The 15,310-nt window shown below is 39.2% G+C and overlaps 1 non-coding gene across 1 annotated transcript; it reads right to left on the reverse strand.

Moving 5' to 3' along the window:
- Positions 1 to 15,001: 15,001 nt before the first annotated feature.
- Positions 15,002 to 15,109, reverse strand: LOC148545012 (small nucleolar RNA R71). Its single transcript, XR_015900978.1, has one exon. It is a non-coding gene; the product is annotated as a small nucleolar RNA R71 (small nucleolar RNA).
- Between the last annotated feature and the right edge of the window lie 201 nt (positions 15,110 to 15,310).

The following is a 15,310-nucleotide window of genomic DNA, read 5'->3' on the forward strand; positions in this document are numbered from 1 at the left end:
GATCCGGATAATTGTAATATCTCTTGACCCCAGTGTTTATGTTACTTTTCTTTATGTCATTTACTTTCTGCACTTTACATCTATGTTAATTTACTTCTCTGCACTTTTATTACTTTCCTTTCCTTTTTTGTTATTTACACTTTCTGTTGCTTTTCACTCCAACATGAACCGTCTGACTAGGATAATTAACTAACTATTGATTGCTTAATCCGTTAATCCTCGTGGGATCGACCTCACTCTTTAGTGAGTTTTATTACTTGATACGACCCGGTGCACTTGCCGGTAGTTATTGCGCAGAACTTATTTTTTCGCGTATCAAGTTTTTGGCGCCATTGTCGGGGATTGGTTTTATATTGACAATTACTAAATTGGAGGATAACTAGATCGAACAATTTTCTCCTCTTTTGTTAATTAGTTTTTTTTTGTTTCAGTTTGTTACTTATACAATGGAGATTCCAGTTTCTTTTGGTGATTATTGTTTGAGACAGAGCCTGTTGCAAGAAAAAAAGGAGCATCCATCATCTCTTGGTCAATCATATTTCAGGAGAAACTTTCTACCACCACAGAATGCTTCACGTTATTATGTTGATGGTGGGTGGGAGTATCAAGAACATGAAACGAGGTACTTTCCAGAGCCATAAAATGGCCCATATTTTGGTGAAAATGATCACTATTCAAGTTGTGGCTGGGAAGATCAAAATCAAAGAGACTTCACTCATTCATACCCCATTCATCAAGAGCCATCACCTTTCAATTACCCAACCTCCCCTCCTAGTTTTACATGTCCAAATTCTTCAGCAACTGAGTATGCCTCAGCACAAAATTCCGTCTCAAATCCATACAATTCATTTCACCATTCAGAAAATTCATTTTACTACACATAAAATTCTTTTTACAGTCCATAAAACTCATTCCATTACTCACAAGAATCATACCACTCCCAGAATATACAACCACAAAACAACCAATTCCATTCACAAGCCAACCCTAACCAACCATCAAAACCTCCTTTAGATAGACTTGCTAGGATGGAACACATCATTGAAGAACTCAACAAAAGGAGAGAGAAATATCAACTTGCTAGAAATATCAACAAAAATGATAAAGACAAACGAAGAGGAGAAAATAGCAAAAAGGGAGCATGAAGAAAAATTGAGAGAGATAGCTCAATCCTATTCTGAAGAACAATTCATGGAAGAGCTGAGATTACAAAGAGAGGCCGCTCCACTTCCTCCAAAAAACAGAGGAGTTCATTCAATGGTCAAAAACAAGGGAGGAATCAGAAGAACAAGAAAAGGAAGCACCCATACCAAGTGAGACTCCTATGAAGAAGGAGGAGGTTATAAGAGTATACAAACCAAAGGCTCCATACCCACAGAGGCTGCTAAGGGTGACAAGGGAATATGCAAACTCACTCCCAAAAGACTCGATGTCACATCATGTAGAAGAAAGGGAGGAAGTCAATCAACGGAGTCCACACTCCAATGAAACAGAGAGTTGCATAGAAGGTGAGTTCATTGAACCACCAATTCAAGAAGCTCATGATGAAGAGGATGCTCCAACTATCCAACAATACCCAAGTCTTGAGTTCATTTAAGAACACATTGCAACCCTTCAATGACTAGTCACTGACTCCAAACAACTAGAGAAACTACTTAGCATGTTTTTAGTTTCTAGTTCACAGTTTGTTTTTCTATTTTATAGTTGTTTTCTTAATAAAAGCACATGAGGCTCTCTGCATGTATTCAATCTGCTGTATTAGGCAAGGAACTAAGTTTGGTGTTCACATACCAACTTAAGTTCAGAAAATCACAAGCATACATGCATGCTAACCATCTCTCAAGTGCTTGGGGAACAAGCAACTTCCAATATTTTTACAGGAAGACATTCAATCTCTTGGAAGGAAGGGACGCATCATCTAAAGAGATGAAGAAGAGTACAAAAGCTAAGGATGGTGATGACAAAGAGGAAACAAGTGGACTCCAAGAGGTTGTACTGTTACTTGACTATCCTGAGTTTAAATCTGTTAATTGGAAGTGAAATTGTACCCCTGTTGAATTGTGTCCTGAGTCAATTCCTATTTGTTGTTTGTATGCTGTTATGGCTGCTAGTCCAAGTGCCTAGGCCATTGCATCCTTGCTTCAATTGTATGCTGTGTTCTTGAGCTCAATAAAAGAAATTATGAGAAATTGTTGTGAAAAACAAGAGTGAAATCCAATGTGCAGAATAAAGTCCTAGTGTTGTGGTGGTATTTGCTAGCTAAATTGGTTTATCAATATGGTACAAGCCTAATATATCTCTTGAATTATGAGCTTGAAATGCATTCTATGAGACTTAAATGAATTAATAAGATCCTAAAAAGAGAAAAAGAGAATAAAAAAAGAAAGAAAATAGCACAAATTAAAGCTGGGCACCAATAGTTTGAACCTTGAGGCATGTGTCTGTGGTGTTTTTGTGCAAGGATATACTTGGATGAGTAAGTTCGTAGGAGTGCTTCATCACTTGATGACATGGGTTAACTAACCCAGGATTGTCAACTGAAAGTCCATTATCAAGAGCAACCTTGTCACAAAACATTTAGCAACCCAAAGAGGTGCTGGACACCAAGGTCTAAGGAATGAATAACAAACCATGTGCCTGTGGTGTGTATGCGTTGAGAAGAAACTTGGGTGATTAAGTCCTTAGGGGTGTTTCAACACCTAGCACCTTGAACCAACTGGTTCGGAAGTGTTGGCTAAAAGCCTATCCTAAAGAGTTATCTCAACACAGAACACTTAGCTACAAAAGCAATAAGTTCTAAAGAAAGAAAGAAAACAAAAACAGAACTAAAATTAAGGATCAAGAATAAGAGTCTCATAGAAGGCAATATAGTGAGAGTTCACGAGCATATGAGAGCCTAGAAACTAGCATGAACATGAACCTAAGTTGCAATGCATGAAACCACATGAACCAAGGATTTGAATTCTCTGAATAAGGACGTGTATATCTTGTATTTTCATTTCATTCTTCTTATGTTCTATCACTTGCTTGAGGACAAGCAAGATTTAAGTTTAGTGTTGTGATGCCAGGGCATCTTGGCTAGTTTCACAAGCTATTTTTAGTTTGTTTTAGGGTAGTTTCGTGCATTTCATAGGCAATAAGTAAGTATTTGGATGAAAATTTCATGCACACCTTGATTCATGCAAACATGGTTAATTTGATGCATTTTTAATAGATTTATGCCATAATTACTTGTGTGCTAAGAACGAGGCAATATCTTGTGAATTTAGCAAAGCTTTGATGTATGTGTTTGGTTGATGATAGGTGGAAAGGAGTAGAGGAAGTGCAAGGAAAAGGGGCAAGGCAACATTCTGCAAGAATCTGATGCCAACGTTGGAGGGAACATTGGTAAACCAACGTTACCTCCAACGTATTTCAATACAGTGTGCTTTTTGGAAATTGGAGAAATTTGGTGCGACGCGTATGCGTGAGCGATGCACACGCGTGGAAAGGCCAACGTTGGAAGGAGCGTTTGTGGTCCAACACTGAGGCCAACATACGCGATGAGACTCCCAAAACTGGAATTCGGAAAATTTGAGGTGACACGTACGCGTCTATGACGTATACGCATGGATGCGAATTTTAGCCTTGCACGCGAACGCCTAAACGACGCATACGCGCAAAAACTTGTTTGACGCGTACGCGTGGGCTACGCACATGCGTGGAATGACAAATTTGACCATCCACGCGTACGCATAGGCCACACGCACGCATGGATGCGCGAATGTTGGTGCACCAACGTTAAGTCAAACATTGCTGGCAACACCCAGAATTTAATTTTTTGAAGTAACGTTTGACCCAACGTTTTTATACAAACGTGGTCACCAACGTTAGGCCAATTTCATTCCAAAATGCACCAATACAGAATGTGAATGTTAGTTGCCAACGTCCATCATCCAAGAATCACTTCTAGCTGCTTTAATCAAGGCCAAGGCCTACATCCAAGTATTTAAAGATCCAATTGAAGATGAGAACAGGATATAAATAGAGAAACTTTGAAGACTAAAAGGAGCTCTTTGGAAGGCCATAAGGGGTTGGGAGTTCAATTCCCTGATTTCATTTCCTGCACTTTTCTTTTAGTTTCTTTTGTACTTTTTTTATTTCTTGGCATGAAACCAACCTAAAGCATACAAAAAATGGCTAGTAAAACTAGCCAAGATGCCCTGGCATCACAACACCAAACTTAAATCTTGCTTGTCCCCAAGCAAGAAAAGAACTATGCACAAACAATTCTCTTAATTGGAATGTATTGAAGAATTGCTTATGATGCCTTAGTGGGTGAAGTTAATAAGTAATAGTGGGGTGAACTCTAATTTGTATGCTTATGCAAGGATTCGAGTGCTCATTAGTCCTTATATTTTGGAAGTCTTAGATCTTAGGACTTTCATTCAAATGATATTATGGAAGTCTCTTTATAGATTGTCACCTTGAAGCAGCACTTATTTTCTAACATATTTTTTTTTTGGATTTTGGCCTCGACTCTAAGTGTCATGTCTCAAAGCGGCTCTTTAGATAAGCTTTCAATCAATACTCCTAAACCAGTTGGTCTAAGGTATTAGGTGTTGAAGCACCCCTTAGGATTTACTTGCTCAAGCCTCTCTCTTTGATACAAATCCACCACAAGCATTTAACTAGGACAATAACTCTTTGAGTTCTTGTTTCTTTCTTTTTCTTCCTAGTAATTGATGCTCAGAGCCTTGGGCTTGTTCCTTGTTTTTCTTTTTCTTTTGTTTTCTTTTGTTACTGCTTCTTGGATCAATAGATGTTTGAGAAATTCTATAATACTTCTCTAAACTTCATTTTCTGTCTATGAGCTCCCATGCAAGTTTTCACAAATATGCAACCTCAATACACAATCATACAATCAAAAACTCCACTCCTCTTAATCTTTTGCTTGCCCCAATATTTATAAAATTCTTCAACATTTTCCTTTCAAAAGAATGATTTCTTTGTTGCATTCTTAGAGATATTGGGTTCAAGTAAAGTTCAAGATGATAATCATGATATCAGAGCAACATGTTACAAATCAAATATCAACTATGCTTATTTCACAAGGAGTAATCACACATGCATATAAAGAAAATAGAAGACAATCATGCAATTAAAGTGCTGGAAATAAGTAAGATAAAGAAGAAACTTTACCACCTTGTAGTTCATCTTCATTGTTGTTGTCCTTTTCCTCCTATTCGTCCCCTTCCCATACCAAACTTAGAATGATTGCTTATCCTCAAGCAACAAGTAAAACAATGGTGATGGGGTTTATGATGGATCATGAATGTCTTAGAATAAAGTGTGAGTATGCATGTGTTTCAGCAAGCAAGATTAAGGATCACAATAAAGGCACAAGAACTAAAAATAGAAACATTGTGATGGCATTAATAAGTGGTGTTGGCATGGTACTTTGCATGAAAGTTAAGTAGCAACACCAAACTTAGTGTGACACTGTCATTTTATAATGATGCAAATACCTAATGAAGATTGAAAATCATTTTGTTGCATGGCAACACCAAACTTAGAATGCAATCATATGTCAAATTATTGAAAGTAAACTAAGCAAGGAAAGAAAATGTTACCTACGGTTGGGTTGCCTCCCAACAAGCGCTCTTTTAATGTCATTAGCTTGACATGTTGTTCATGAATTTCTTCCTCTTCTTCCAGTTTGTTAAGAGTAATGACCTCAAGAGGAAAGAGGAGCCAGTTAATGCCCCTTGTTTTGAGTGCCTCTCCCCAGCAAGCTTTCTTTTGTTGTTAGCTTGAGTAAACTTGCTTGTTGGGGTAGGGGTGGGATGACTTTTGGTTGACCTTTTCTTCTTCATGGATATTGTCCTTCTTTTCTTGGTTACCATTCTTTTTTTTTAGTGCTCATGTTGATTGCCTTCACCACCTTGATTTTAGGACTTGGGTGTTGTATGATGGTTGGAGCATCCTCCTTATCAAGAGCTTCTTGAATTGGTGGTTTAATGAACTCACCCTTTATGCAACTCTCTATTTTATTAGAGTAGTGTGGACTCCCTTAATTGACTTTCTCCCTTTCTTCTGCATGATGTTGCATTGAGCCTTTTGGCAGTGAGTTTGCATGTTCCTTTGTCACCCTTAGTAGCCTCTGTGGGTATTGAGCTTTGGGCTTGTATACTCTCATAACCTCCTCCTTTTTTATAGGAATTTCTTGTTCTTCTGATTCCTCCCTAGTTCTTGATGATTGATTGAACTCCTCTATTTCTGGAGGGAGTGAAGTGGTCTCTCTTTGTGATCTCACTTCTTCAATGAATTGTTCTTCAGAATAGGATTGTGCTATCTGTCTTAATCTTTCTTCATGCTCCCTTTTTGCTATTTTCTTCTCTTCGTTTGTCTTTATCATTTCTTCAAGGAGGAGTTCTATCCTAGCGAGTCTATCTTCTTCTCTTCTTTTTTTGAGTTCTTCAATGATGAGTTCCATCCTAGCAAGTCCATCTAAAGAAGGTTGGGTAGGTTGTGATGGTTGGTTAGGGTTAGCTTGTGAATGGAATTGGTTGTTTTGTGGTTGTGTGTTCAGAAAGTGGTATAACTCTTGTGGGTAATGGATTGAGTTTTGTGGATGGTGAGATGAATTGTATAGATTTGGGACGGAATTTTGTGCTGAGGTATACTCAAGTGATGAAGAATTTAGGCATGTAAAACTTGGAGGTGAGGTTGGATAGTTGAGAGGTGATGGCTCTTGATGAATGGGGTATTAATGAGCGAAATCTCTTTGATTTTGATCTTTTTAGCCACAACTTGAGTAGTGATCAATTTCACCAAAATATAGACCATTTTGTTGCTCTAGAAAGTACCCTATTTCATGTTCTTGATACTCCCACCCACCATGAGCATAGTAATGTGAATCATTCCGTGGTGGTGGAGAGTTTCTCATGAAATTTGATTGACTAAAATCTGACGGATGCTCCTTTCTTTCCTGCAAAAAGCTCTGTCTCAAAAAATAATCACCAAAAGAAATTGGAATCTCCATTGTAATAAATGAGGGATTCTTAGTGAGGCAATATCACAAACAGTTAGTGGATAAGGAAAAACCACTTAAATTACAGAGAATAGCATTAAGCAAACTGAAACAAAAACTAACTAACAAGAGAAAAAAATTTCTCAATCTAGTTATCCTCTAACTTAATCATTGTCGATACAAAATCAATCCCCGGTAACGGCGCCATAAACTTGATGCACGGAAATTTGTCTCTCAACAAATTTCCCTTCGGCAAGTATACCGAATTGTCGTCAAGTAAAAACTCACAATAGAGTGAGGTCGAATCTCACAGGGATTAACGGATTAAGCAATTAATGGTTTATTGATTATCCTAGTTAGACGAATCAGATTGGAGTGATAAGCAACAACGAAATGTATATTGCATGAATGTAAAGGAAAAACTATAAAGTGCAGAAAAGTAAAATGATAAGAAAAGTAAATGTAAGAACTAAAAATAAAATGAACATTGGGATCAAGAGATATTGCAATCCTCCGGATCAAGTTCATTCTCATCTCTTCCTCAATCAATATATTCATTGATCTCCTTGGCAATCTTAAGTGATTGGATCCCAATTCCTTGGCAACCCAATCTCTCTAAGCTTGAACAATTTTCCAATTCATTGATTTAATTGCTCATGGGAAGAGATGAAGTTTGGTCACTGATTATACCACATGTATTTCCAAATCAAAGTGTTGGTAAGATTATATGTTACTATATCCATCCAAACCCCAATATGGTCCAACATGAGAAAGCAATTCTAGCATGATCTCCTCATCCCTTTTACAAGGCTTAGAGGAGATCCAATTATGGAGAGTTTCTTTTCCAAGACAACTAACCAATTGATTTAAGATCAAAAGCTTTCTAGTAAATCAAGAGAAACGAAATAAGAAGAAGAATGAAAATTATAATTGATCTATCAAATTACAACAGATCTCTCTAACCAATGAAAAGAGTTAGTTGTTCATTGCTCTACCAAAATAGAAAAGAAAGAAAGTGCAGAAAAATAAAAATGAAGATTAAAACTGAAATTGAAACTTCAAAGTTCATAAATGAAAAGTACAAACTAGAATTAAACTCCTACTAAGAAAAGAAAAAGAAGGAAAAGTGTGTGAGGGGAGGGAGTCCGAAGACCCCAATACAGAATCCCCCCTCCAATCCTCAATGAATTGAATATTAAAACTAAGGCCTTTATATAGGCTCTCCTAAATTACAAAATGAAATGAAACTAAAAGTAAATTATAATTAAATGAAAATTTCTATTCTAGATGCTTCTTGTGACCTTGATTGGTTGACACTTGTGGGCTTGCTTCCTTGTTGTTGGGTGGTCCTTGAAAGAGAAGTGAATCAAGTTGAGGTCCAGGTGCTAATTGTTAGTGCTGCTGTTAGCCACACTAACGCTACAAGTGTGGCGTTAGTGCTGAAGTTAGTGTGGCTAACGTCACACTTGCTACCCAGTTGGTGTTTTTGGGGCTTAAAAGATGCCTCTTGTTTATACTCCAATTTCATGCCCACTATAGACTATTATATATCTTTGGAACTCTCTGAATGTCAGCTTTCTAACGCAACTAGAATCACCTCAATTGGACCTCTGTAACTCAAGTTATGCTCCTTTGAAGGGGACAGGGTCGCTGGCGTAGTCGCTGGCGTTATTGGCAATGTTTAGCCACAATAACGTTAGCGTTCAGAGGATTAATATTGCCCGGTTATGGAGCTCAAACTTAATGTCCATCCCATACTATTATATATTGTTTGAAAGACCTGGATGTGTACTTTCTAACGCGTTTAGAAGTGCATTATTTGGAGCTCTACAGCTCGAGTTACACTTCTTGGAAGGTGAAGAGGTCAGCTGGCCTTACTACAGGTTGATACCATGTTTATATTTGCACTTTCGGAGCGGGTTTTCTCCCTTAAATTTAGTGTCCACCATGTAGTGCCATATAGGTTTGGAAAGCTTTGGAATCCTACTTTCCAATGCCACTGGAATCACTTCATTTGGAGCTTTGTGGCTCAAGTTATCCTTGTTTGAAGAAGGCATGGTCAGGCTGCCGGGTGAGATTTTGCCCACGTTAGTGCCACTAACGTAGCCTCTTAGCCCTTCGCTAGCATTATTGGCACTAACTTTTACCAATAATGCTGCTCGTTGTCCCTCTTTCCTACGTTAATGATCCAAGTTAGTGGTGTTAACGCGACCATTAACGTGGGTCTTCCTTTGCTTTGCTAAAGTTAGTGGTGTTAACGTTGCCACTAACTTTCCATGCTCCCCTTCTTCAAAGTTAATGCCGTTAACATTCCCACTAATGTTGGGGCTTCTCCTCTCTTCCACGTTAGTGCCCATGTTAGTGGTGTTAACGGGATAACTAACGTGGGTTGAGATGACCTTCGAAGACGTTAGTGGTGTTAACTTTACCACTAACGTTGCAAACTTTCCTTCCTTCCACGTTAATGGCCACGTTAGTGGCACCAACGTAGCCACTAACGTGACTCTTCTCTGCTTTTTGTTACCTAAAATCAATCAAACAAAGTGCATCAAAGTCTTGCTCTTAATCATGAGATCATGCATCATCCATTTTATCATTCAATTCATGCATAATTCTCATGAAATCAGTCAAAATTCACAATGTTTGCTTGAATCATGATATGAATGCATTTTCAACCAAATACTTGCTTATTTCTTAAGAAAATGCATGAAACCAACCTAAAGCATACAAAAAATGGCTAGTAAAACTAGCCAAGATTCCCTGGCATCAACGTATTAGGCGAGCTCGGCGCGGTTAGCCTCTGAGGGTGGTGAAGTGGTTATTGCCAATTCGTCAGTCTTATCTGAGAGCGAATCTGAAGCGTCATTTGAGGAGGAAACCAACTCCTCTACTTCTGATTTGGTTGATTTACGTGCAAGTAATATGGTGGAGCCCAGGAGGATTACTCTCCAGGAAGCTGGAGACCCAGACTTTACACTGCAACCGTATCAAGCACGTCACCCAAATCTGGCTGTAGATTTTGAACTGAAGACATCGCTAATCAACTTGATGCCTAAGTTTCATGGCTTACCTGCTCAGGAGCCTATAAAGCACCTCAGGGATTTTCAGACAGCCTGTTCTACTGTTAGATGTCATGGTGCAGATGAGACTACTATTTTGCTGATCACCTTCCCATTTTCTCTTGAGGGAAAGGCAAGGGAGTGGTACTACACTCAACCTGAGGCATTTGTCACCAAGTGGGATACGCTTAGGAGTGAGTTCCTGGACAAATACTTTCCAACTGAAGTTATAGACAGACTGAGGAAAGAGGTCTCGTGCATTATCCAAGGAGAGTCAGAAACCCTTTATATGTACTGGGAACGCTTCAGGAACCTCTTAGATTCATGTCCCCACCACAAGATTGATGAGATGGTGTTGATCAGCTACTTCACACAAGGCATGAAGCATCAGGACAAGACCACACTAGATGTTGCAAGTAATGGCTTTCTGAAGAAGTACAAGACGACAACAGAAGCGTGGCAGCTGATTGCCGATCTAGCTGAGTCCACTCGGAATGCTAGACACAGGAACCACCATCCCAAAGCTGTTGTGGAGGTCTCCTCTGGTAGTGAGACTACTTCTTTCACATAGGCTGTGTGTGAGATGACCAACCTACTGAAGCAGATACATCTGAATTAATAACAATCTCAACCCCCCTCACCACAACATAGTCAACAACTGGTTCCTCAGAGAGTATGTGGAATATGTGCTTATTATAGTTATTACACTGATGAGTGTCCACAGTTCCAATAAGAGAAAAATACCTTGGCAGCTACTCACAATTTCTATGACTACCCAAATCAAGGCTCCTATCAACAAGGCGGCAACTACAACCAAGGTGGGAACTATGACCAAGGTTGGCAAGACAACTCCAACCAGAGCTGGAGAGATAATTCCAACCATGGCTGGAGGGACAACTATAACAGAGGAGGCAAAGACAACCAGGGAAATCAGAGGTGGAATAATAATAACAATCAGCAGAACCGGAATCAGCAGAACCATTCCTATCAACAGCAAAATCAGAACCAGCCTTACAGAGCACCCCAGCTAAGGCAATCCCAAGGACCTCAGCACAACCAACAGCAGATCTTTCAGGTCACTTATCCCCCTTCCTCTTCTAATGACGAGATGCTTCGTTCTCTTGCACAAGGACAACAAGACATTCAGACTACATTGAACTCTACCATAAATGGTCTGAAAGCCACTTTACAAGCTCTCATCTCCAAGATGGATTCATTCTCCGTTCCCAATAACCAGCCTTCAAGCTCCAGTGGAATTCCTTCTCAACCCTTACCCAACCCCAAAGATTGCATCAATGCTATCACTTTGAGGTCCGGAACCACACTGTAAGAAAGGAATCATGAGGAGCCAAGCCCACAAGAACACGCCCCAGTTGAGAACATGGTAGAAGTGGAGGGTGTTAAAGAGGAAGATGAAGTACAAGACATGGTTGAAGAAGATGCAGCTTATCCAAGGAATGGAGAACCAAAGGAAGATGAAGCTATAAGGGACGCCATTCTTATCCCATTTCCACACCTTGCAAGGAAGCCCAGAAAGCAGATGGAACTCGATCCCAAAATGGTAGAAATCTTCAAAAAGGTCGAGGTAACTGTTCCCATTTTTTATGTTATTCAGCAAGTACCTAAATATGCGAAGTTTCTAAAGGATTTGTGCATGCATCAGGATAAGATTAATGAATTAGAAACTATTCCTTTAGTAGTTCCATATCTACTTTAATGGGGGATATAGCTGAAAAATGTAGTGACCTAGGGCCATGCATGGTTAACTGTACCATTGGGGGTGTAATATTTTCTGACTGCATGTGTGATTTAGGAGCGTGCGTGAGTATTATGCCTTTGTCTATATATGATGCTTTGAAGCTCCCTCCCTTAAAAAGGTCGGTAGCTCATTTTGTGTTAGCAGATAAAAGTATTATTACAGTGGTTGAAATTGCTGAGGACGTGCTGGTGAGCATTAAGGGGCTCACATTTCCCATTGACTTCTATATCTTGGAGATGCCCCAAAATGACTCAGGAAAACCATCATCCATCTTGCTCAGAAAACCATTCCTGAAGACCTCAAAGTTCAAGTTGGATGCATTCTCAAGAACTTATTCTTTTGAGATAGACGGCCGAGTAGTAAGCTTCAATTTGGATGAAGCTATGAAGCACCCTCTGAAAGATCATTCCATCTTCCAGTGCGACATCATTGATGAGATTGTAGCTGCAGTTCACCAAGAAGAAGTAGAAGAGATGCACATGGAGCAAGGTCCAAGTGTGGGAAAACCCTCTGAACACAATGAGAACACTTTGCCATTATCTTTAGCTCCAGAAGATCTAGTGCCCAGTAAGGAGTAGAAATTGGAGTTGAAGCCCCTTCCACCCCACCTCAAGTATACTTACCTTGAGGAAAATCAGAAGCTCCCAGTTATGATTGCAAAGGAACTCACATCCCAACAAGAGGAGCAGTTGCTTACTGTGCTGAGAAGACATAAGAAAGCAATTGAGTGGAGCTTGGCGGATATAGTAAGTATCAGCCCTCAAGTTTGTGAGCACAGAATAATTTTAGAAGAGGGAGCAAGGCCTGTCCGTCAACCTCAGAGGCGGTTGAACCCCACTATCTTGGAGGTTGTCAAGAAGCATATATTATCTACCCCATCTCAGATAGTGAATGGGTCAGCCCAGTACAAGTGGTGCCCAAGAAGTCTGGAGTCACTACCGTGAAGAATGAGCATGGAGAGATCATAGCAATTTGATAAACCATTATTTTATGATTTATATTGTGTTTAATTGTGTGGTTTTATCAAATATTTACCCACTTATTCATATGATTAGCATGTATTTACAATTCCTTTCCAAAATCACTCCATGGTTGAAAACTTGCTTGCTAAAGACTTTTAATTATATATTTTAATTCTTCTCTATCCCATTCGATGCCGTGATCCGTGTGTTAAGTGTTTCAGGCTTCTTATGGCATGAATGACTTGCAAAAATGGAAAGAACACAAGAAACTAAGGAGATGACCAGCGAGCAATGACGCGAGCGCATGGCCAACGCGAATAAACAAAATGGAGAATTCGCAGCGACGCGAACACGTGCCTGACGCAAACGCGTGGATTGGAGTCTGCACAAATGACGCGAATGCGTGACAAGGAAAATCGCTAAATGACGCGAACGCGTAGATGACGCGTATGCGTGACCTGCGCGATCTGCAAAAATAACAGAATACGCTGGGAACAATTTTGGGCCGCATTTTGACCCAGTTTTCGGCCCAAAAACACAGACTAAACCTAGGGAACATGCTGAGACTCAACACACATCCACACACATTCAGATTCATCACATTAGGATTACGTCAGTTTTAGATCTGAGTTTTTAGATTTGCATTACATTGATAGTGTATGCTTTTGCTTGGATTTTTTTTGGATGCTGAGAGTCATTACCTCCGTTGAAGACATTACTTTAGTTTATTTCCTTATTCCCTTATTTTTAATTAGTTACTCATTGACTCTGTTCATATAATTATGTTGCGTTTTGAATTTATTAATATATAGAGTTATTTTTATTTTAATTAATTTTAATTCTCTATTTTATTTTATTTAATTATGTCTTCTCATATTTTTATGATTATTAATTTCATGTCAATGGAGTAGAATTTTTACTTGACATGGGGGTTAATTAAGAGGATATACTTGAGTTGGAATGCTCAAGTGCTTGGTTGAATTGGACGTTGTTAGCTAATTCCATACCTACTAACACTAGACCTCCCCAAGGGAGAGGACTAGGATTTGAGGGTAAGAGTTAGTTTAATCACCATACTTTTTCTTATTTAGTAAGGGATAACCGAGTGAGAACAACACCCTTTTTATACTACACTTGAGAAGATCCCAACAAGGATAGAAATTCCATTTAATTATTCCCCCAGTCAAGGCCTTTTATTTGGAGTATCAATAATTATTCTTAGTTTATTTTTATTGCTTTAATTTTTAATCATTTTAATTACTCGTTATCAAAACTTAATTTTTCTGAAAACCCCTAGTTAATAAAATAGCACTCTTTCCTGCAACTCGTTGGGAGACGACCTGGGACTCATACTCCCAGTATTTTATTTCTAAAATTTGTGACAATCCTTTTTAAATTGGTGAGGCAGATCTTAGCCGGTTAGGAGCTATACGTGCAACGCTGTTCTCTTAATTGAAATCTCTTAATTGGTTAACCTCTGCCAGTTCATCAATTTTTGGTGCTGTTGCCGGGGAGTTGCAATAGTGTGCTAAATTATTAATTAGTGTATATATTTTATTTTTATTTGCATATTTTATTTTTACTTCTGTTACCATGAGCGATTTGTTTTTCTCATTGAATGACGCGTTCATTGCTTGATCCGAGTTTAGTCCCATTTGATCCTGAAATTGAAAGGACTCTTTCACATATTAGACGAACTCGACGTCGGTTAGGCTCCGAGGGTGGTGAAGTGATTGTTATCGGTTCACTAGTCTCATCTGAGGGCGAATCTGAACCACCATCTGAGAGCGAAACAAGCTCCTTTACTACTGATTCAGTTAATTCACGTGCAGATACCATGGCAACACCTAGGAGAATTACCCTCTAGGAAGTTGGAGCCCCAGATTTTATACTACAGTCGTATCAAGTGCATCACCTGACTGTAGCTGCATATTTTGAACTAAAAACCGCACTGATCAACTTGATGCCCAAGTTTCATGGCTTACCTGCCCAAGAGCCTATCAAGCACCTTAGGGATTTCCAGACAGCCTGTTCTACTGTTAGACATCATAGTGCAGATGAAACTTCTATTCTGTTAACCGCTTTCCTATTTTCTCTTGAGAGAAAGGCAAGGGAGTGGTACTATTCCCAACCTGAAGCAACTGTTACCAATTCGGATACACTCAGGAGATAATTTTTGGAAAAATACTTCCCATCTGAAGTCACAGATAAACTGAGAAAAGAGATCTCCTGCATTGTTCAAGGTGAATCAGAGACTCTCTATGAATATTGGGAGCGCTTCAACAATCTCCTGGACGTATGTCCCCATCACATGATTGGTAAACTAGTATTGATCAGCTACTTCACTAAAGGCATGAACCCCCAGGATAAGACTACACTGGAAGGTGCCAGTAATGGTTCCATGAAAAAGTACAAAACCGCAGATAAAGCTTGGCAGCTGATCAGTGACTTAGCTGAGTCCACTAGGAATCACAGGCACAGGTGCAGCCATCCCAAGGCTGTTGCCGAAGTTTTCTCT

The sequence above is a fragment of the Arachis ipaensis genome, chromosome B9, assembly GCF_059453495.1.
Source record: "Arachis ipaensis isolate K30076 ecotype BB chromosome B9, ASM5945349v1, whole genome shotgun sequence".
Classification (NCBI taxonomy): Eukaryota; Viridiplantae; Streptophyta; class Magnoliopsida; order Fabales; family Fabaceae; genus Arachis; species Arachis ipaensis.